Source organism: Adiantum capillus-veneris, chromosome 28, assembly GCF_014529385.1.
Source record: "Adiantum capillus-veneris isolate H3 chromosome 28, ASM1452938v2, whole genome shotgun sequence".
Classification (NCBI taxonomy): domain Eukaryota; kingdom Viridiplantae; phylum Streptophyta; class Polypodiopsida; order Polypodiales; family Pteridaceae; genus Adiantum; species Adiantum capillus-veneris.
The window spans coordinates 1,707,487-1,731,089 of NC_140958.1; positions in this window are offsets into that span (position 1 = coordinate 1,707,487).

Genomic DNA, 23,603 nt, shown 5'->3' on the forward strand with positions numbered 1-23,603 from the left:
TTGCAACAGATAAGGCTCTCAAGCACCAAATGGACTAGTCATCCATTTTAGAATGGTGTCGTAGGGTAAAATAGGGATCCTCTATCCGCTAGCAAACAGACTAATGACTAGGATTTATCTTCTCTAGCTCATAGTCGAGGACGACTATGATTTCAAGAGAGAGGTAATGTCATAAAAACTAATATCTAATAATCCCAAATTATTTTATCATGTTAAACTGATCATTTAATATGGGGAAGTACCAGGGGAGTAAAAGCTAGAATATTAGTAAGGCTGTCTGTCAGGGATCCAAAGGGGGACAGTCTGCAAAAGAGCAATGTGCTTCAATGGGGCTTAAAAGACCTAAGGTTCAACCCCATTAAGAATTCCATAGGCTAAAGTTTCTACTTTTAAGTGTATTGTCTAAAGGCCAAAGTAGGGGAAATATTGGATGGTCATGGGAAGACTAAAAAGTCTTCCCACATCCCTAGGAAGGAGGGGGCGAGCCTTTATTGTAGGGGATGAGAGAGAAACTCTCTCTCTCTCTCTCTCTCTCTCTCTCTCTCCAAAGCTCCTCCTTGACACAAAGGAAATACTGGACACATGTCAGGCTCCTAGCCTAGTTGCTCCCAATCTCCCCTCAAATCCTATTGGATGGCCATAGAGGTGGACCAATGAGAATTAGGCTAGAGTAAATTTAGTCTAATCGATTTAAAAATGCTTGATAAAAGAACCAATAGAAATTAAGATACCTAAAAGACTATTGGACAGTCTACCAAGGGGTCCAATGAGCATCTGACAGCCCAATGGCTTGCTTGATTCCTATTGGCCAAAAGACAAAAAGGTCCAATGAGAGTTTAAATAAATTATTGAATTACCTAAAACTCTCACAAAAGGGGAAAGGGGGACACATGTCACAAGGCTATCAATTATGCTTCTAATTTATGATTGGCTAAGCTTTGCAGGAGCCAATGAGAGGCCAGCATGAGCAAAAAGCAAGAGGGGTCGACCAAGAGAGAGAAAGCTTGGCATTTTTAGTCTTGCACATTTTTCTACACACACACACACACACACACACACACACACACACACACAAGTCATGTGTTGAGAAAGAACTCCATCTCCTTCTCCAAGCATTGAGAAGTAGAGGCCTACACCAACAACTCTTGGCTATGGAATGCAAATCCAACCAAGAGCCAAGCTTTAATGGCATACTCATCTCCTCAACCATGTTAATTACTAAGCTAAGCTTGCTGTTAGAGTGATTATGTGAGGAGAATACTTCTTTCTCATAAGATACACCTTCTTCCTCTCAATATATCCTCATTCCCTGCTAGCTCTCACCAGTTTTTGAAGGTGTATGAGGTCTTGGGACTGAGTCTAGGGACACTAGGTGTGTTTTTTTTCAAGCATAATTTGGTGCATGATCTTCCATCTCATTGCGCCAACGAGTTTATCAAGAAACACAAGAATTGTATTGTACAAAAGTCTCTTTTGATCACAAAATGTGAATGTTCCTCTGCGTTGTGTGTGGCTCATATAGTTGACTTCCACCGCACAGAAGCGTTGTCAAAGTGCTCTTGTCAAAAAGTCTGCATTGCCTCTCCAAGAGATAGGCCACAATCGTGTGTGGCGCGTCATGTAGCTTCTTCACCGTGGAGTTCTTGGCCTCCATCTTCTCCGCCAAGCTCAATACACCCATGCACTCCAAGTATTAGTAATGTTGTAATACTATATATGATCTCGTACTTTAATGCTACTACGCTCACTTTTCTAGTTGCCACCAATATACGTGCATTCTCAACCATTGTGAGAATGGCCTCTCTTGAGTTGGAATAGATGCCTCCACCAACGACACATTGCCCTTGGCCAATATATTGACCAGGTGACATTTTCTACAATATATCAATGGAAATCATGTTAAACAATAAAAAAAACAAATAGTGCTTTTAAAAGCAAATAATACTTACTCCGCAGGACCAATGCATGCCCGTGAAACCTCAGACGTTCTGAAGAGTGTCATTTTGCAGCCCTTCTCTTCCCAACCCACAAAAGATGTGCATTTTTAAAAAAACTATGTGCCATTCTTATGATTGGCTATGATCACTATTTCCAATCCCTTATGCATAAAAAGGTTCTTGGTCTCTTTTACCGCCAAATCATAGCCTGCCTTGTAATCATCTTTGGTCAAAAGGTACTCTCTACTCCCCTTGAATGGAAAATTCTATGTTTTGAGCCGATACATTGCATCAAACTCTTCCTACAATAAACAATCTCAAAGGTAAAGTGATTTTGAAGCAAAACCACATGTATTCACTTAATGCATGTGTATTATAAATTTAGAATTACCTTTCACAATAGTTGTGCTATCAAAGAAATAGGTAGTCTAAGCCATTTTGATCAATTTATTGCGGTGCCACAAAATGCCCTCTCAGATTTTGCTATATCCCTTTCATTAAATTTGTCCAATAAGGATTGTGGGTCGGCAAGCACTAATTTTTGCATCATCAAGATGTCATGGGTAGTGGTGTGAGGCACATGGACTCGAGTAACCCTATTTTTAAATGTAGAATTTTACTAATGATTAATAACTCAAGTGCACCAATAGAATTTTGAAGGAACTTACTTGTTGATCATGACGAGCACTAATAGAAATTCTACCATCTCCTCTGTATCAAACTTCACAATTGTGCAGTAAACCATTGGTGTAGAGAAATCATCTAACCACTCCTACAATGCCCAATCTTTCCATGCATGGAGCCGATGATTGCCGTCCCATCCAATGAACATTTTTTCCTCCATGTAAGAGAGCTCAGGAATCTGTTTTTAACGTGGTCATCAAACAACCAACATCACTGACTCTCTTCCATAAGTGCCACGCCTATTGAGTGGTATAGGATCTTGCCCAATAAAATCTTTGTACATAGTGAAACGAGAAATCGTGGGCAAGTAATCACTTTCAACTATAGAGATTGTGAGATTTGCCATACAACCGTTTGTTTCAATGGCCGGATTTGCCAAAAGATAACAAAGAGAGATCCGTGGCAATAGGTTAGTGTATTGGACAACATGTGCATCCATCTAGCCTGAAGAAATGTGGCTATCAACCATAGATCCACAGAGATCAGTAAGAGGGTCATTACCTGTATTTTGCACTTCTATGGATAACGATGTGACTGCAGCCTTCGGTGGAGGTACGTGTGATAGCTGTCAATACGGACGCTCCAACCGCGGATGTCATCGCAAGAGAGGAGCAGCTCTCTTGAGTGGCATGGATTGGAATTTTTTCTTGGCGGTCCGCTCCTTTAGACTGATTCCTCGTTAGAGTTGGCATTTTCTTTATAATAAGGGTGTCAAAAAAAAGAGCGAGAATTCGGAAGGTGAGGGAGAAAAATTCAAAAGGAGCAAGCTTATGGCTTTGAGAAGAAAAGTGGAGAGTGAGAGTGCTATAAAAAAAATCTGGAATGGGTGCCTCCTTTTATAGGCAAGGGGAGGAGGGGGAGGGGGAGGTTTGAGAGAAAAGAGCTATGATTTATAGTTGCTGATTACATTAAATTTGGTTAACATTCTTTCCTTTGTTTTGGTTATTCAATAAATTTGACTTGAATTCCAGTAACCAAATGATTATACACATTTAACTTATATTACTTGCTTATCAATTGATTACTTGCCATATACAATGTACCATCCTAGTATTTCTTCTATTTCCTTCTTTATCTTAACATCTCCACATTATGCACCACCTCTTATAGCATCTTCTTTTATGAAAAATCCTCCAATTTAATATAATCATTTGATAAATGCTCTTTTTCTTTTAAGTTACTCTCTTTGCAAATATATTTAAGGGGCTACATTCAGGAAGTTATGCAACAAGGGAGAATACCAATGGACACTTTTAGAAGGAAGGTCTCTTTTACTTACCTGTATTATCTTATGAGTTATGAAATCAATCATCTCTAACATCACAACTTGTACTTGCACTGATTATATTTACTCTTGAGATGATTAATCACTAAGATATAAAGCTACTCACATGAGCTTAGGTGATTTGGGATTATCAACAACACTTTGCACGTACTTCACTATTCCAACCTACACCAAATAGATAGTAAATGTTTTGTCTTTTATGGCTTGCCTAGTCCATTAGTCAAGTGCACATAGATTTGCCAATTTAAGAAGTGCGTAAATTCTCATCCTTGTATAGATTCACCAATTTAGGCAGCACCAATTATCTGTGTAGATCGGTCATTCTAAGCAGCACGAGTGCAGATTCCTCGATTTAGGCAGCACACCAACAAACAAGAAATTCACTAGTTTAAACAATATCAATGCAAATTCCCCAGTTTAGGTAGAAGAAGTGTAGATTCGCCGATTTAGGCAGCACGTCTCATTGGTGTCAATTTGTCGATTTAGACAACACAATTACAAGATCATGTTGCAGTGGGCTGGTGAGCATTATGGTGTGATTTTGTATCGAGGTATATAATAAAAGTAATTTGAATTTGGATTTGGATTTCTATTTGGTTTATGATGATTTGATGTTGACGATGTTTATGAAAATTGGACTTGAAATTCATGTGGATTGATTATTAAATGATGACTGAGACCAATGATATCCTGATATATTGAGATATGTTATATACTACTTATTATCATGGTATGGGACACTATAACATGCAGTATGTGGACGGCAACATGCATAAGAAAATATTTTTTATTTGATTTTACAAGTTCTCATTTTGACATGTGATATTTTTGACATATAATTTTAAGCATTGTTTTTTATAAGCATGATTTTCATATTAATAACATAGCAACTGAGGAAATTTTCTTTCCTAATGGAGAGGTATGTAATGGAAATTATAAATATGTATTTATTACAAAGGTGACAGGTGAAAAATGTGAGTGCGCGAATGCGATGCGTGCGCAGAGAGTGAGAAGGGGGGAGAGAGAACAGTGGAGCAACTCAACACTATGTGTGTGTGAGAGCCCCTTATTCATCTAACTAGTAAAGAATAAGGTGTGTACAAGTAATGGGCAATCGGATGTCTCTGGCTTGTCTGATCAGGGTAAGAAGCACAACGCCTTTACCCCAAAACTCTCCCACTTAAAGGCAAATGTGTTGATAAGAGGTACTACTATAGGACCAAGTAGTATGTACAATAGGTAGGGGAGGAAACTTGTCTCAATCTATGCCCACTGGATCTCTCAAAGCCAATGCATGCCACAGTGTAGGCTTTAGTGGTGTGCAAAAGTGTATGTCCCTGCTAGAATCAGCATGCATACCCTGCAGGTTGCCTATAATGATCTGCATCGCTCCATGATGCATCATGATAGTGTCAGTCATCGCATGACTGACAATGCTCCCACTGTAATTGCTATGTTGGGTCTTGCCACTAAGAGATCGTACATGAGAGTCCCGAAGGTTGATGACAAACGCGTAAGCTCTGCCAGCATACTCGTGCCAATCACATCAATCATAGCATGGCCACTCTAAGTCTACATCTATAGACATGTCATGCATAGCACTCTGGAGCTCATCCAAAAAAGTACATGTCTACAAAGTCATTGAGACTCCACCGTCTTGTACATGTGACTCACTGCTCTGCTCCCTAATTGGCAAAGCCTCAAAATCTGTCACCGCCACCAATGATTTCTCTAGTCGTGCACTCAAAGAGCTCTCTTGCTCTACATGTCTGACCTCATACCTTATATGCACAATGAGTGAAAAGTCATGTTGCTCATCAGTAAAGTGTACTCGCCTAGACTGTGAACGTCTATATGGCAATGGACTCACAGAGACTATGGCATCTTTGACACCAAGAACGTAGAGAAGATTCAAACGAGCACCACGATGGTCTCTCGCTATCACAGGCAAACCTCTCCTCACCAGTAAGACTCATCAATCCATTGAACATGACACCCATGATCTCCAGTAAGCTGTGAGATGGAGATCAAACTCTTATGAGCATCAAGCACATATTGAACATCATGGAGCACAAGCATACTCCCACTGGCAAAACGCAAATCAATGTCACCCACACCATGAACACCATCCTGTCTCAAAGGAGAGACCGTTCTAAATCACTCTCGCGAGAAGTAACATGGCGTAAAGCACTGCTGCCCACTGCCCATTGTGAGACAAAGTCCACGTATGTCTAGGCAAACCTGCAAAACTAGGAGTGTCTACCACAGGTACTCTCAACAGTAGTCAATGTAATCCTCCGTTGTCTCCAACGCATGAAACAACGTCTCCTCATGTGCCTTGGTCTGCCACAATGCCAACAAACCACACGTGTATCCAATGATAAATTGCCACTACAAGGTACCATAACCACATGTCTACTCAAAAGTGCTCGCCAAAATGCATGTATAGTGGGCATCAACCATGCGCCACAACCATATGAAAATCCATTCCCAAAGATCATAAATCAAAGCACAAAATCATTTCCATAGCATCCGATGAAAATTTGTGAAAGAATCTCCGCCTATGCGCTTGAAAAACCACGTCTTTTGAGAAACCACTTCGATGGTGTGTAAACGCCTCCGTGCTTTGTTGCCTAAATCTACCAAAAACCTTCAAACCACAAGCTCTACACAAGTTGAAATTGCATCTTCAGCTCAGAATTTATGCACCCAACTTTGAGCACTTGTCGTGCTTCCAAAAAGTGCATCAACTCGCACACTATGTGAAAAGAAAAAACCTAAAATTTTTACCCCAACAAAAAAACAAGGAATATGCAAAAGGATAGCAAGTTTATGGGTATCTTGTAATTAAACGGCTCTTTATGATCTATGCTTATTTTTATGTCACGATGGACGGTCTGTAATCATTTTGAGCATTCAAGAAGTTTATAAATAAATACTTGCAAACGGAAAATGGTCACTCTTGCATGGGGGGAGATTGCACCCTATGTTCATCTTCTCTACTCTTACCGTGCTTGTGTAGCACTCTGTTCTAGAAGGTGCATTTTCATGTGCTCTCTCTCTCTCTCTCTCTCTCTCTCTAATTTGCTAGGTATGTAGATTTGTTGATTTTATTGTATGTAGCATGCTATTTGTGTTATTTGCACGCTCTCTATGCTCTTGACCATTGCAAATAGAGTTTCTCTTTATTAGAATATAACCATCCTACTATAGCAATAACCACACTATGATAGAGTCTCCCCAACTTCTACCTTGTTTGTGCCCTTGTACTTCCTTGGCAAATGTAGACAAGAGAATTCTATCATATGAATCTAACAAAGTTCCATTATTTACTTTTCTATACACATGTGCCTTTACTCAAGGCCTCTTGCCTTGCATGATAGTGTAATGAGTCAAGACGGAATTGCTCATTCACACTTTTTGGACTATAAAAATTTTGCACTCAACTCTTACTACTTGAGTCTATGACTTTGTGGGAAGTTTGAAGAAAATAAACCACAATTTTTAATCATTTGATATGCTTTATTAATAACTAAAACAATAGAAACTATATCTATTATTCTATGAGTCAACTTGACTTAGAATGAAGCCTTGGATATACAAAGAGATATTAAGAGCATTCATCCCTTGTACTATTATCATGCCACAGACTCAACATGTTGCTTGCATGTACAATTTTTAGACATGAAGTTTGGAATAATTATTGTCCCCCCATAACACAAAACTAAATCTTCTATTGTAATAGAGTTCACGTGGCTTGAATGTTGATCTATGGGCATTGAATTCCAAGGTGACCAAAGGTGCTTAGATATCTGACCTCATGTGTTGATTTAGCACATTCAATCACCTTGGAATTCGATGTCTGTGCATCAACATTTGAGCAGTTAAACTTTATAAAAATAAAAGATTTAGTCTTGAGTTATGAGACAATTGTTGCTCCAAATTCCTTATTTAGATATTGTACATGCATCATGTAGAATCCGTGGCATGGTAATATTACAAGGGTCAACTACTCTTAATATCTCTTAGAGTATCCAACACTTCATTCTAAGTCAAGTTGACTCATAATATAGTAGAGATCATTTATACTATTTTAGCAACTAACAAAGCATATCAAATGATTGAAAGTTGTGGTTTCTTTTCTTGAGAAGTCCCACAAAGTCATATACTCAAGGAAGAGTTCAACACAAAATTGTTATAGTCAAAAAAGGGTGAATGAGCAATTCCATATTGACTAATTACACTATCATGCGGGGCAAGATGCCTTGGGTAAAGGCACATGTGTACAGAAAATTATATAATGGAACCTTGTTAGTTTCATTTAATAGAATTCTCTTGTCTATGTTTGTTAAGGAAATACAAGGGCACAAACAAGGAAGAAGTTCGGGAGACTCTATCATAATGTGGTCATTCCTATGGTAAGGTGGTCATATTCTAATAAAGAGCTGCTCTATTTGGCTCTTCATCTAGACCACAGTAGACAAGTCATCTAAGGCAAGTAAAAGAATATGAGCTCAAGTTAGTAAATAGGTCAATTTGATTCTCATGATGACACAAGTTCTTATTATTAAAAGACAAAATCACTTAGTTGCATGGATTGCTTTACAATGTGGTATGGGAAATATATATCGAGTATATATGTAGTTGAATAGGGACTTAACATTTATGTTGTCATTGAGGACAATGAATCTTTTGAAGGGGTGAAGAGAGAGAAGCAAAAGTTTCCCTCTATAAATGGTCATAGACTAACAAGTACTCCAAGGTATCACGAATATTAGGATCATTTAAACATCTTTGTATTGAAGAAATTTATGATCTCTGATGGGGATATTAGATTCACTACTAGTTCATTGGTGCCCTTCATATATCTATATAGTTTGAAGATATGGCAAGGAGCAATATGAGGTTCAAGTTTGGCAAGAAACCAAGCTACAAAATTGTAGCATTTAATGCACTAGTAACTTGTGTGTAGCGAAAATTGATAACATAGTGAGCATTTCATTAGGAACAAGTTTCTAATGAGCATAGAGAGAGTACTTAATTTGAGAAAGCAACATAGCAATTTACGCCTAGCTAATTTGGAATTGACAATACTTGAAAAGAGAGAGAAATAGAACAATTGACAACAATTGAGGACCGGATTTACATGGAGCCGGTCCCCCCTCCATAAAGGTTTATAGCAATAGGATTTGAAGACCAGGAGAGATTAGATCCATACAAAAAATACTAATTTTGAGGGAAAGAAGATGATTGATGCCCGCGTGGATGCTGCCATCAACACAGGAAAGAGTTCTTCTAAGGGTAAGGGGCTTGCACGTCAAAGAGGTACACAGTGAGCAAGCAGGAGATACATCAAGGAAGATAAAAATGATGGGCTTAGGCCCATCTTCTCCCGCTCCGGACTCGTGATTTTCTCCACCTCGCATGGCGCTCTCTTGCATGTGATTTTTCCCAAGCCATTTAATTTTTTTCTTTGCGGATGTGTTGAAAAGAACGTGTAATTTTTTAGCTCTTAAGAATCTCCTTCTACCTTGCTCTATGAATAAATCGTCTATAAGTCCGTTGGTGTAACTCTAATAGGATATTGGCTTTATCCTTACATGCCCCATGTGTGGCATGCTTAAAGTAACCTGTTCTTGTAGTGGATCTTTTTCATGCCTTGTGTGCACTATATTGACAATGAGCCGTATGTCTTGGCAAAATATGAACCATGGTTGAACAAGATGTGCTACATTGGAAGAAAACTAAATGGTGAGTAGAGTAGAGTTTTAAATGTTGTTTGCATATGGAGCATGCTAGCTCACCATGTAATGAGTGATATGTTGCCCACCCCAGCCTACCACGTATGCTTTCTTCTAATCTAGCAGCTGCTTGAAATGATGTGAAATTACTTTCGTCCCAAGAATGCTTCTCAACGTAGTGAAAAATTTTAGCAAGTGATTTCCACATGTTTTCCTTGTGATTCTGGATTGCCCCACCACCAACATTGTCTTAACCACACTGTGTAACTGTTTCCATTTTTTGAAGAGGTTTCTCCTCTCCTCTCTATCAAAGTCTTTGAGGCTAAACCCAAGAAACCTTCTGGCCTTCACGCCACCTATTGATGCTTTCCTAGGTACCTTGTAATGACTTTGAAACATCTCAGGATCCTCTTTGATTTTGACATTTTCTCCATGCAAACCAATGTCTGAGAGCACTCTCTCTAATGCTTTGATGACTCTTTTTGAGTCACTCTCTGGCTTTAAGGTCCATGCAAAACAGATGTACAAATGAACCACCCTTTCAATTATTTTGTAGAGTGCATGAAGTGTACAGATGTGAACTCTACTCAAAGGAATATCAAGCACTAGCCTAAAAGATTTATCTTGAAGATGTCTATTGGGAGATCTACTCCATTGCACACTCTCAAGAGATTATGCATCATCCACATAGTATAAGCATGGATTTGCCATAGCTGCATCGCGTGTTATGTTTACATGCACTTAAGAGCCTTTAAGTCACTTGCCATGTGCCATTTGACTGTATAGTCATCAAATCCTTCCATTGAAAGCACACCTCCATTTCTTTGTTCACTGGTTAATGCAGCTTTGGAAGCTTACCAAGCGGGACTTAAGGCATGCCAAAGCACGGAAAACAAATGCAAAAACTATCCTTTTTCAGACATGGAAGCAACTAAGCTTGAAGCTTATCAAAATTTGGTAAGAAATATACAAAAGATGCTGGAAAAACAAAAGCCCAAGCTCGAGAGTATGGAAAAACCTGAGGAGCTTGTGGTAGGAACCAATAAAGAGAAATCCGATGTGGTGGTAGAACCCCACCTTGAAACAAAATAGCCAGAACGCATAGTGCCAGACAGTGAAGATGCCTTAGAAGGAATTTCATTTGTAGAAGAAGAATGGCTAGGACACTTATGGAAAAAAGTTAGAGAGATTAATGATGGGAGCCTAACTCTGAGGTCACCTCCTATAGAGGACGTGTGGTTAGATAATCTACCTCCTGATATGGACATGGATGTACAATCCTTGTATGGGGATTACGATCTGAAGCTTCAGGAATGTATAAACCAATGAATCTGAAAACACTACCCTCTTACTTGGGAGATACGAAGATGAATCCATAGTGTGTAAAAAAGAGCGAACAGACCCTAGAGGTAGATAACATCCATTCAATCATGTCTACACCCATTCAATGCACTCTTATTTTAGGAGAACTGTTAAAAATGAGACCATATTTATGGAATGATCTACAGAAAACTCTAGAGAAGGTGGAGATAACATTGCTAATCATGAAAAGATTGGAAAAATTGAAACATGAATTGGATAACAAAGATATTGGATCCGTTCCAATGAACAAAGTCGGAGAATACTACGAAGGGGAAGAAGGAAACACAACCCTTCCAATGAGATATAATGATATAGAAACCATGGCAGTACTTGATAGTGGGGCATGCATAGCCATATGCACGAAGCAGTATGGGAATCATGGGGGCAACCAACCATTAGACAAACATGAATGAAATTGCAATTGGTTGATGGATACATCAAAAAACCCTTAGGACTGCTTGAAAAGTGATAGTTAATTCGTGTGGATTGATTATCAAGACACTTTTGCGATAGTGGACTTTGGAAAGAAACTCAATTATGAAATCATCTTGGGAAGACCTTTTCATGCGACAAGTACAACTTATCCAGGATTGGGAAAACAACTACCTGTACTTGAAGCAAGTGGGATCAATAACAAGGGTTAATCTAAAAGATCAAACTTATAGAGATGTCATGAAAATGCCCATACAAGAATTTGACTCAGTCTCTTTGGCTGAAACTAAGCTTCCATCTTGGTTGAACAAAGACACAACTATTTGGATGTGCGGAGCCTCAAAAAATGGGAGCTTAAAACAAGAAGAATATATCCTAGAAAGGGATTGCACAAACGAAGCCTATGTACCTGAACCCTTTCCAGAGCATTTGTTTGAGCCATTTGAGAGGACTCAAATTTTAGCAACAATGGATGTATGTGTAAATACATATATGCCTACTCAATTTTGCAATGAGGACGGCTATGGCATAATTCCTATACAAATGATCTCAACCTTTCACATTGAAGACAAAATTCAAGAATCCAAGGACTTGATGAAAGCTCAAAAAGTCTTTGTAGACCTCTACTATGATGCAACAGATGAGTTGGAAGAACATTCAGCTACCTCAGATGATTCGGGGTTAGAAAAAGAACATGCGAGAGCTAAACTACTCATGAAAGGATGGGAGGAAAAGTTTTTTGACTTTCCAAACTAGAAACCGAGAAGAAGAAATGGTATAGAGATAAACTACTCATGAAAAGAGGGGAGGAAAAGTTTTTTGACTTTCCAAACTAGGAACCGAGAAGAAGAAATGGTATAGAGATAAACTACTCATGAAAGGAGGGGAGGAAAAGTTTTTTGACTTTTTTGACTTCTCATAGATAGACCTATACCATCAGTATCTAGTAGACCAGAGTTTCTGAGATGCAAATAGGTGCACATGATTGTGTCAAAGACAAAATCATTGGTAGATATCCTTTTAAAAAAAAACATGAAGTATAGAAAACATCGAGAAAAATGAGAAAGGAAACTCAAGCAAAACCTAAATACCAGGACAAGGATTCAACCATGACGCGAGTTGAACGAAGAAAGAAGTATCAAGAGTTGAAGAAAGATCTAAAGGAGATATATATAACTGAAATGAAAACCACTGAGGAGGAAGGTAAAGATATAATGAGTGTTACATCCCATTACAAGAAATATACTCTCCAGGACTGAAAAATCATAGTCGAACAGCCTGTCAGGGAACTACAAAAATAGGGCGTCCTACGAAGGACCTGAAAACGCAAAAAAAGATAGATCTGACCGACCCAGGAGAAGAGCACAGACCTACTTACATTGCAAACGACCTGATGGAAGAAGAAGAAGAGCTTTTATTAAGCTTATTGAAACAATACCGAGATATCTTTGCTTGTTCTTATAAGGATTTCAAGGGTGTTGATCCAGAAATACGTCACCATACCTATGAGATATGATGCAAAACCAAGAAGACAAAGGCCATACACTTATAATGAGACATTTTTCAGGAAGATCAAAGAAGAGATGGAAAAGCTAAAGGAAGCCCAATTCATTTATGAAATTGAACACACAGACTGGGTGTCTCCAATTGTGGTAGTACCCAAGAAAAATAGAAAATTAAGGGTGTGTGTCAATCTCAAGAAAGTGAATGCAGCTACCATTAGGGACAACTTCCCTCTTCCAATCACTGAGCATGTTTTAGAACGAGTTGCAAAAAAAGAAGCTTACAGCTTTTTAGATGGCTTTTCGGGATACAATCAACTTTTGGATGACCCCAAAGATCAGCATAAAACTACCTTTGCAATTGAATGGGGTATTTTTTCCTATCGGGTTATACCTTTTGGGTTAACTAATGCTCCTACCACCTTTCAAAGATTGATGAGGCATGCTTTTAAAGAATACCTTTGGAATTTCTTGGAAGTATATATGGATGATTTATGTGTACATTTATAAATCCGGGCTGATCATTTTGAACACCTCAAAAAGGTATTTGAACAATGTAGACTTTATAAGATTTGCTTAAATCCTGAAAAGTGCACATTTATGGGTACACAAGGAAACATTCTTGGACATATAGTGTCTAAAAATGGCATAGCTACTGATATGGATAAAATTCATGTTATTGATGATTTTTCCTAGACCAACAACAGTCAAAGGGGTTCAAGCCTTCATGGGACATTGTGGATATTACAGACGGTTCATTTACATGTACATTATAATTTCAAAACCCATGTACAACTTGATTACACTCTTTGAATGGATTGAAGAGTGTGAAGAATCCTTCATGAAGCTTAAGCAAGCTCTCATTTCAGCTCCAGTATTGAAAGCACTAGATTGGAATAAGATATTCCACATACATGTAGATGCTTTTAGTTTTGCCATTGGGTGTATCCTAGCTCAACTAGGAGACGGGAAAATTGATTTTCCTATTTCTTATGCTGGTAGACAATTGAATATGGCAGAGAGAAACTATACAATCATCGAAAGGGAAGGATTAGAAATGATCTATGCCGTAAAAAAGTATAGACATTACCTATTAGCTAACAAATTCGTGTTCTTTGTGCACCACCAAGCCTTATTGTACTTGGTCAACAAGCCATGCAACATAGGAAGAATAGTGAGATGGTTCATCATTCTTTTGGAATTTGATTTCACTGTAGTTGTGAAACAGTGCACCACTCATAAAAAAGTGGATCATTTGTCAAGGATCATATCAGGAGAACCACCAAAGGGAGTAGACAATGATCTACCCGATTCATATCTGTTCTTCGTGGAAATGATACCTCGATGGTCCGAAAATATGGTATCATCGATGACCATAGCTTAAGTGGATTTGGAAATACCACTTCCTATTACAACTAGATCAATTGAGAAATTGGCTTTGTATCAATTACTAGCCCAAAGGTTGTACAAAAGAAATCGAGATGGAATATTGCTTTTATGCATTAATCTTGAGGAGAAAAACCAATATCTAAGTCAAACACATATTACCATAGTAGGACTTCACTTTGAGGAAGACCAAACTATGCAACAGATCTTGAGACTTGGAGTATTCCAGGCAACTATGAGGAGTGTTGTTCACTCATTTGTAAAAAAATGTCCTCAATGCCAAAAACAAGCACCCATACCTCATGTGACATTGTTCCAAATATCACTTGTTCCTAATGGAGTAACTATCTAGTTACTTACTTATAAAGTCGAACATTTTTTGAGGATATGAGTAAATGCCGTCAAAGAGCAATTGAAACAGAAGCAAGAGACTATGCTCTTATTGGAAACCAATTGTATCGGAGAGGTAAGGATCAACATCTGCGTCTTTGTGCAAATGAAGACGAATATATTCCCAAAATAGAACAAGCACATGCTGGATTAACTAGAGATCACTTTTCTAGTGAGACCACCACAAGAGCAATCTTAATGGCAGGCATATGTTGGACAACACTTTTTGCAGATGCCAAGGAATATGTTGGAAGGTGTGATGCATGTCAATGAGCAAAAATGCCAACCTGTGTAGATAGCATGCCCTTAAGACCAATGATGGGAGCTAGAGCTTTTGCAAAATGGGATATAGACTTTGTTGGGCCAATACAACCACCAACTTATAGAAGCCAAGCTCAATATATCATTGTAGCCATGGACTATTTGACCAAGTGGGCAGCTCTGGCTAAAGCAACTCAAAAGAATGATGCTAGAACTACAACCACATTCTATACGAGAATGTGTTCACAAGATATGGAATGCCAATAGGCTTTATTATTTTTTGATGGATTTCTCTATTTTCAAGTCCCAAATAGCAATTGTTAGCAGCAAGCTAACTCGGATACCATTTTTTGTAGCTTTCATTGTAAAAATATTTATTATTTTAAAGAATCGGGAATATTGTAACTCCTATTTTCTGGATAAACTTTGTAATTCATGAGCCGGGCCTACAAGCTTCCAGATTGTATCAACCTGTCTTTAGTTAGATCTCCCAGATTATTAGTTTTGACCACCAAAAACCTTGAAAAAGGTATAAAAGCCTATTTTGTAAAGTTATTATTAAGTTTTGGATAATGAAATACACAGCGTGAGCTAATGGCGCTCACTTCTCTCCTTCTCGCGCTTTCTACTCCCTCCCCGGTTGTCATATTGCAGTCGCGTTTGTTGCGTTGCAACCGCAGGTAAGAGCTCTACGCATTGACCTAAGCATTTCATGCTAATTCGTAGCTTTTGGCGTCACCGACCCACGGCCTAATTTCATCATAAGAAGGAATTTATACTTCAAAATAAAAAACTAAGCATAGACGGGGTATTGGAGCATCATTGCTAAGCATTTAGATGCATTCTGGGTCGAAAACAACTAGGTCAAAAATCCACTGCTGTTAATGATCGTGATTTTTGCACTTGACCTAAAGTGAGATTAGAGACCATAAGCATGTGTGCTTAGATCTTATAAACATGTCCTAGAAGTTTCATTACATTTGGATGTCGTTTGATGCTGTAACGGATGTGATTTGTTTGCCGATGAGCGATTGGCTTTTGGTGATTTCAGTCACTTGAGTGTAGCTTGAGTTAGATGAGAGTTGTTTGTTGTTTTCGACAACCTGACGTTCGGGAACTTGAGTGTAAATTTGGAAAAATTTTGTTCAAACTCAATGAAACTTAAATCATAGGCTTATATTGATGTGATAAACATGTGTACATGCTCAGTTGACCAAAAAGATGAAAAAAATTGCTAGAAGTAAATAATCGTGATTATTTACATCTGCCCCAATTTTCAACTTTTTTTGACCAAGTTAGCATACCTCTAGCTTTATCATGTTGTAATAAGCCCACAAATTAAATTTGGTAAGATTTGAATCATTGGATTGAAAATTGTGGCCAAATTTGCAAGGTCATTCTTAACAGGTTGTATACTTGGCAAATCAAACCAGAAAGTGTAAAATACTGAGAAAAGTAAATAATCGTGATTATTTACTACTGCTACACAGAGACACCATTTTTGACTATTGAACTTGTACAGTGTTAGACCAACATAATACAAGGCCACCGGGTAATTTTGGGTTCATCGGATCCAAATTGGTACATGTTCACTCAGTTTTCAGGTTGCAGATTAGTCCTTTGACTTTTTGCAAAAGTAGAATCTGAAAGTCTCAATTGCTGACTCCCATAGCTCGAGTTTAAGTGATACACATAGACCAATCACAATAGTTAGCAAAAACTATACAGTCTTTGTGAAAGAATAGTTAACTTGATCAAAATTGATACATGAATGAGGTTGCAGACCAGGAGTTCACAGCTTGACAGAATTTGCAATCAAGTCAAGTGGAAGAAATTGACAACAAGTTAATCAGTAAGTACTCTATCCAGGACTTCACAAGTTTTTATGAACCTTAGATCTAGTCGTATAATAGTAAACCAAGGCATATTTGGAGAAACCTCCAGTAGAGTATCCACCGAAGAGAGTGTTAATCAAGGCGAGCACTTGGACACTATCCTTGAAGAATTCTCAAAAAATTTTCAGAACCAACATCTGAAATGTCTTCCTATTCGACTCACTCAGAAACCGGAACGAGAGTGCGCTATAAGCATATACTCTTTCTTTATAAGACCAATAGCCATGGAGCTCATGTTTACCTGGATCCAATGAAGAGCATGCTATTCGCATTGATGACCATGGTATTGAGTTCGAAGAGGAAATCATGGCAAACAAACAAGGAAAAATATACATGGATAGAAATGGAACTTAGTATTTACAAGTTGAAAGACCTGACGTGATAGACAAGTGGGGGTTAGAGGTAAATACCATAATTCTTGATATGGCAGCAAAAGAAGGACCACCAACTTTAGAATTCGAGGGATACGATCAAGTTGATTTGAAGCCTTTGAAACAGCTTAGCACTGATAATCCTAGGATCGGAGTATACTGTTGGGAGGATAGAAACGTCAAAGATCTCCTATGGACTTCTCATGCCAAACCAGGACAACTAACACTTGTGAAGATCATCTATATCTTCAAGATAAAAGATAAGGGTTCAATAAATCTACCAACCTACCTATTTAGGGATTGTTATAACAACAACTTTGTTGTGATGATTCCTGAGGAGGTGGAACAAAACAAATACCAAGGGTACTCCTTAAGGGATTGGATATTGGGCTAAGGACCAGAAACTATTCCAAGAGATAACCTCCGCAAGAGAACTTTTGAGAGTAATGTTAAGAAACCAGAAACCACCTCATCACGAAGAAAACCGAGTGACACTAAAGCCAGTCCAGGGCTACATGAGTCATATTTTCAACTAATTGGTTTGAAGGACTCGGAACATGATCAACTGCTAGGAGACCGTGAGTTGAACCAAATAGACGTATCAGACCAGCTGATTTTCAAAAATGGGTCAGAAAATACAGTGGATCTGGGGATCCATACGATCACTTAGCAAGCTTTAAGAAAGTGCTAAGAGCAAAACACATATTTGATTTGCATACTCAATTCGAGGGGTTTGGAATGACATTAGAAGGAAAAGCATTAACATGGTTCCAAAACATTCCACCAAGGTCAATCATGGACTTAGATACATTAGTTGAAGGATTTGTAGCTGCTTGTTTCAAAACGGGGATCAAACACAATACGGTAGCTCAAATCTATAGCTCTAAATAGAAACAAGGTGAGTCTGTTAGGGATTGTGCAACTCGAATGAAGCAACACATTGCAAAATGCCCAGAGTTAGAGATACCTGCAGAAGAAAGACTAGTATCATTGTTTCTAGAGGGATTGCTAAACAAAGAACTTCATGCTATAATGTATAGTAAGAAGCATACAACCCTAGAAGAGTGTGTGTCAGATGCTATTGACTTAGGAGACAATTGTGATATTTTTAATGCATAAGATATTCCTAAGGATAACCAAAGCAAGAAAAAAACATCCACCTAACCAGCACAAGCGGGAACGGCTGCTGCAACACAGCTTTCAGCCATAAAAGACATGTTCAAAAGGATGAATGACATGATGAATAACATGCAAAAAGCACCTATGAGGGGACCAGGACAAGGGATACCTCAACAGGGACAACCAATTAGGCCACAAAAATGGTGTGCAATTGAGGGTAAATGGACCAACTATGAGACCAATGAGTGCTAATACCGACCAAAGTAAATTTCGGTGCCACATTACCGGCATCACTGGTGGTCGTCGGTATATGTGTAGGTATGTATGGAGGGAGATAAAGTTTAAAAAAAATTTGATTTTCAAATTTTTGATGCCTGTTCTGGCACCTGTTCTGACGTCAACCCGCATGCCCTTTTCGACGCTTTCTTCGGCGCGTACTCCGACACTTATACCGATCTTTGTACCGATGGTACCTACAAAAAACAAAATCGTGGGCTTTCTCTGCGCATTTCTCTTCTTCTTGCACCTTTTCTCAAGCTCTCTTCTTCCTCACCTCTTATAGATCTGGTGCGAAACAAGCTGTTGGAAGTGCTAATCTTGCTTGTGGGTTAGTCCATAACACTAAGGTGAGATTGTTTTCATGTTTACTTGTAGATTTAGGGTTTACGGTTTAACTATGTGTTTGCGTGAGCATTTTTGCAGGTTCTAGGACGTTTACAACATCTTTTATTGCTCAAATAAGACGAATGTGAGTGCTTGAACGTTTAAATGCATATCAAATTTATTTAAATTAATTTGCATATAAATAAAATAAAATTTCATGCTTTAAACTTTCAATGCTTTAAAAGAAATTATGGTTTGTGATGTGAAATTTCATTTTGAATTATGAAATAAATTTATTTTCGTTTATGAAAAAATCTTGTTTTGAAGAAATTTTGTTTTAAATTATGTCGTTTTTGAAATTATGCAATTGTTGGGTTTTATGTTTTAGGTTAGGTTTAGGTTATAAGTTAAGTTAGGTTAAGTTATCTTATATGTTAGGTAAGGTTAAAATAAGCTACGTTAGGTTAGGTTATACATTAGGTTAGGTTAAGTTAAGTTATCTTATACATTAGGTTAGGTTAAGTTAAGCTACGTTACATTAGGTTAGGCTAGGTTAGGTTAGGTTAGGTTAGGTTAAGCTACATTAGGCTAGGTTAGGTTAGGTTATCTTATACGTTAAGTTAGGTTAAGTTAATCTCTACGTTAAGTTAAGCTATGTTAGGTTACTACATTAGGTTAGGTTAGGTTAAGCTACGTTAGGTTAGGTTAGGTTAAGCTACGTTCGGCAATACGGAAGGCCATAGAGCTTACCCACAGCGCATATTAAAAACAACACAATGGTGATCCGTTCATCAATACGGCAAGCCATAAAGCTTACCCACAACGCATATGCATTGTGGGCAAGCTCTATGGCTTTCTGTATTGCCAACGGCTCGCCATTGTGTTGTTTATATGTCCGTGAGCCGTTTTCAAGTCCTAAATAGCTAAGCGACCCTGAAAATAACACCATGGCAAGCCACTTGGCAATACGGCAAGCCTTACAGCTTGCCCACAATGCATATGCGTTGTGGGCAAGCTCTATGGATTGACCTTTAGGAGAAAGTTGGACTCACTTTTGGGCCTTTCAGTTCTAGAGAGAGAGAGTGGCACTCGACCAATGAGGAAGAGGCTAACATTACGTTGAAAATCGACATTTTGGAGCCAAGCTCTTTTAGGAAAATGAGAGAAAATATTATTTTTGTTCACCAAATTGCACAATTTCACGCTTTCAAGGCATAAATGCAATAAGTCGTACTAACTCTGTATCGACAAATTTCAGAACTTTCATTGAAGACTCTATCTAGTATCTATGTTCCCGCCAGAATATCACTTTGAGTAGCTCTACTTCCCTCTCAAAAATTCTTCCCTTTTTCATATTTGTGATAACCTTTCTGTGTATTCTAGTGCACACCATGACTACTTCTCAAAGGCCTAACACTACCATTGACTCTATTAGCATTTTTAACAGTTATACTACAGATGATCAAGCATGGATACCATCTTGAATAACTATCGAAGGTTGGGTTCTACTGCAAACTAGGAGGAGGAAGAGGAGGCAACACAATGATTTCGTGGAGGCTTTCAAGGGACAAGTTAAAGAGTTTAAAGTGTGTGCACAAAGCAAGCGGGTGAAAGAGGTCCTCATACAACATGCTTTCCAGCATGCAGACTTAAGGTTGCAAACATCTCCTCCAAGTTTTCCATGGCATCAACCCAATTGTAAGTTATTTTGAGCATCTCACTTAGTGGACGATTATATTCAAAGGTTAAGTGGTGGATATAATCTTTGGTATGTTTTAGATATTTATCCATCGAATAGGACAGATTGGTAACCAGCTGAGAGCATAGTTGGGGTTTTTGATGCTTTCCATGCATTTATTGGTGAGCAAATGTACCAAGGAAGACAACACAAAGAACTTGTAAATAATGGAATATTCTTTTATGATATGTCATATGTGGAATCGAGAACTTCCATTAGTTGGGGTCGTGTAGCTCCTTTGTCACTTCCATCCTTTGACAGCAAGGATGGTCTTTGCCAGCTTCACAAACTAGTAAAAGCTTTAGGAATAAGTTGTTTCAGGATATACAAAAGTCTCTCAAGTATTCAATTGTCACAAAAATAGTTCGGCTCGCACTATTTATGCCTCTTGAAGTGTTTGTAGATTTCTTCTTCGATGAGCAAATAAGAACTATCGCAACAATGTTCATTTGCAAGTCTGAGAGCTGTTTGGACTTTTTAGAAGATAATTGAGATAGGAAACAATCACAGGGCAACATCTGTATTTTGCAAAAGAAGTCCATAATTTGCAAGTTCATTATAAGCTCTCAAGATTTCATAGTGTTGTTTTACTATTTTAGATATTATCTTCTTAGTGGGAAGCTTATTCCACTCGACCAAGATACAGAGTCTAGCCTTGAGAACAAAACCTTTATCAATGGAGCTCTACTTTCAAGACAACCTACTCACTGTGATGGAGACAATGTCAAGCACAACTCTTGCACAGCTCAGGCTAGATTTTACATGTGAAGAACTTCCACTTTTGCCGGAATTGTATGCATTTAGTCTCAACAACAAAAAGGTGCTTACTAAATGGATGAACTTTGATTGTCTTTAATACATTAAGACATAGAATCTATTTTTTTTTTCTTTTCAGATTCCTAGACATAAGGAGAAAACAACATTGTGCATGGAGTCATTCTCAAATACACTTCACTTAATTGCTTCCATCAGAAGCTAGGTCACATACCTTGTGCATGCAATGAGCTTTGATGCCATGCAAACCATGATGTACTCTTCAAAATGACTAATACAGAGACATTTTGTGCCGCTCAAACAATGTTTAAAAAATGTACACTTTTCATTGTCTCAAAACTTTACAAATTGTGTTGCTTTTGTCAAGATGTATACAAGTTATTGCTCCCTTTCCCTACTACTGCTCCCCTGTCCTCTCCCCCGGTTTGTGCCACTGGTCCCCTGTCCTCTCCCCCAGTTGCTGCCACTGGTCCCCTGCCCTCTCCCCTGGTTGCTGCCATTGGTCCCCTGCCCTCTCCCCCGGTTGCTGCCACCGCTCCCCTGTCCTCTACCCCGGTTACTGCTACTTTTGAGTATGGGTACACTGGTCTCGGGCATCCTTTCGTGTCGTTCGAAATCATGGACCTCTTCCATGGCTTCACATACATCTTGCACCTATGAAGCTTCCCTCTATTCTCGCTCTTGCTATTGACGTGTAGCCCATTCCTCTACTTCTGCGGCGTCTGCATAATATTGATTTATTGCTTCTTGCACATTTCAAACCTCTTCTTGAGTGTGATTGTAGCGCTGCGCTGCGTCATTTTGTTAACGCGAGCCTGTTCGAACTCCTCAACTCTCACCCCTTCCTCTCTTGTACGCCTGTTTACCGAGATTATAATATGCTGGATGGCCATTACAGAAAAATGTCGCACATCGTTGGGGGTGTAGTTATGTAATTGAAGTTCCTGTAGAAGAGTGATAATAGGAAAGTAAGTAAAGATGTTGCTTCTTTTAATATAAAAGTTGCAACAAACAATGAAACAGCATGATTACTTACGTTTGGTGCATCCAAAATTTGACTGAGGAGCAACAAGGCATTCAAACAAGTTCGCCAGCCACAGCTATAGTCATCAACCTACGTGGGCACAATTACCCGTTTGTGCCAGATGGTATTCCCTAGATCATGTTCTAACAAAACATGCTGTACACAGCATACAATTTTTTTCGCGGCACTAAATACATAACTACTTGAGTCAGTAACACATCACAAAGAGACACTACTTCCAAATGTACCCAGATGTGCCTTACATTTTTACACGATCATGAAATACCCTGCTTTGCTCGGAGTTTCCGTAGTAGACAATCTTATCTTCAATGTCAAATAACAACAGGCTCCAATGATCACTGCACCAAAACCATCAAAGATAAGGAGAAAGATCCTAAATCCAACATGTTTTTTACAAGGCAAGAAGAAACTCACGATTGATTGTATGTAGTGACCAGAAAGCGCACTAGATCAAAATTGACCCTGCTAAACCAGCCCACCAGAGCCAAAAAGGAAACTCCGCTATTCTGCAACACAGGAGATATCAGTGGATCTATTACGTATATTTTGTTTTGAACCTTAGGGGACAAAAGCAAGATAGCGTTCCTAACATGAATCAATGGCAAAGATAGACTTAAGATATTTCAACGGGCTATCATTGCCACAAACCCATGAGTCAATACCAAGCAACTGGGGCAGCTATCAAATTCCATAAGCCACTGACTCGCTTGGTATTGACCCATGTCTTAGCGGTAGTGAGCCATCTAATGAACCAAACGTGACTTATAAAGAAAAACTTGAGACGTAACACAACAACATTCACGACTACCGGGAAGACATGGGTCAATACCGAGCGAGTGGTATCACTATCCAATTCCATAAGCCACTGACTCGCTTGGTATTGACCCATGTCTTGGTAGTGAGCCATTTAATGAACCAACCGTGACTTATAAAGAGCTTGAGAAGTACCACAAAGCAATGTTGACGAACCCATCCGTTGCGTTGGAGTTGGTGAAACTGCACAAGCAGAGGAAGTCTTGTTGATTGAGGTTGAAAATGCAGGCCTCCTCTGACCTTCCAAGCAGTAGTATCTATGCAT